Genomic DNA, 2,092 nt, shown 5'->3' on the forward strand with positions numbered 1-2,092 from the left:
ATCAAAGAATCACACAAGCAAGCATTTCAATTTTGACTTTGACATGCGAGCTTTTTTTGGTCTGTATGATCCCTTTGAGCACCATTTAAAACTTATGCGTTGAAAAAACCAACTTTCATCACTAGTGATAACGAGGCCCAACAATTCTGGATTGATTTCCCTTTGCTCTAACAGATCGGCTGCCACATTTTTCCATGTTTCTCACTGATGTGGTGTGAGATTTTTGGGGACCATTTTTGCACAAATCTTTCTCATACCAAAATCCTCAGTTATTATTAGATGAACCGTTTCTCAATTATTGTTCAGTTGTTCTGCAATCATTTTCACGGGTAATATTCGATCAGATCGTACGAGTTCACGCACGCTGGCCAAGTTGACATCCGTCCTTGAGGTTGATGGCCGTCCTCTGCGGTCTTCATCTTCAACAATTGTTCTGCTTTCAAAACATGGTTCAAATGGCTCTGAGCACTATGGGACTTAACTTCTGAGGTCATCAGTCCCGTAGAGCTTAGAACTATTTAAACCTAACTAACCTAAGGACATCACACACATCCATACCCGAGGCAGGATTCGAACCTGCGACAGTAGCGTTCGCGCTGTTCCGGACTGTAGCGCCTAGAACCGCTTCCCAAGAAAAAAATAGTTTATTGCTTATGAACACAACTCAAACTTGACGATACCAATCGTATCGAATACTTTTTCAGTGTTTAAAGTCCAGCTCAATAATTACTTGCTACGTTCATTGTATAAAGGAAAACCAAACCATTTCATATACTGAGGTATACAGAGATGTATCATCAATACTATATGTTACATACAATGAGCATAAGACAGTGTTTGCGTAAGTAACAAACGTGTATAAAAATTTCAATGTAATTGAGGTGTTTGACGCTTTCATGGATTGGCGACTCTCACAGTAGTTAGGTTTTGACCCTTTGATTATTTTATAGTCCTCAGCCTGAGTTCAATATCGTGATATTGACGTACTGCAACTGTTTCCCTCTTCACATACTTTCTCCCTATTACATTCATACGTAACATAAACTTATAACTATATTTGTCTTACGGTGCGGTCCTTCTTGTTTTTATATGGTACTTAACACTCTACAAGCATTTATCTTTCTTCACTTTAGGACGTGTCGATGTATCGTTTCCTAGAAGATAAACTTAATACTGGTTTAAAACTAAATTTTCATAGATAAGTGCACAGTGGCTCGATGGCTATTAATACCTCTTTCATATATTCAACCATGTATTTATTTACTTCAGTGTGCAGTCGTACTATCACAAACTCTTCTAATGTCATGTGTGTATCTCTACTTACCTAATAAATCTGAAAGATAAAATGTAATATAGGCGAGGAGCGACCTCTTTTTCCAGCTTTCCACTTATATTGTACACGCTTGTTTACCTGCAGCATGGGTTTTCTGGTCCCTCCAATATAATTAGTGCGTGTACTTTCAATACCTTAATTTGTAAATATGTAGATATAACGTATATAGCAGCGTAACTGCAGTAAATATCTCGTAATTTAGGATCCCTTTCCACGTATATAATCCCAAATATTTGTGTGTATTGTGTAGGTAGTCGTAGCTGTAGTATAGACTCTCCCTGAATGTTCTTTGTCTCAGATTATGCAATAGGCTTTACAAATGCTACTGCAGCCTGTAGCTCATAGGGTCTGTTTGTTTTTGTTGCTCCAACACCTTCAGCTGTGTCTGTCTGGCGCGCACGTGAATGCGGATTGATGACTAGCTTGCTCCCCAATGCGCACGCACTGCGTCGCTCTGATACGACCAACGTCGCGACGAGTTGTGTATTGCGCTGAGCGTTACTCTGCGTTTCACAAGTTCGTTTATTCGTTTACAACTGGGCTAAGCGCTAGGTGAAGCGTTGTATTTGAAGTATTGTGGTCTCTAGACACATAAAAGCTAAATTCTTCTTTGTTACATCCAAGCAGCTTATCATTTACACATTTGAAATATAATAAAAAACACAAACAAACATTTTCCTTATTAACTGATAACTGATAACAAATTCTTTAACGAGATTTTTCAGCATCCTAAATCTAATATTATTATACATATGTACA

Source organism: Schistocerca gregaria, chromosome 4 (genome assembly GCF_023897955.1).
Source record: "Schistocerca gregaria isolate iqSchGreg1 chromosome 4, iqSchGreg1.2, whole genome shotgun sequence".
Classification (NCBI taxonomy): Eukaryota; Metazoa; Arthropoda; class Insecta; order Orthoptera; family Acrididae; genus Schistocerca; species Schistocerca gregaria.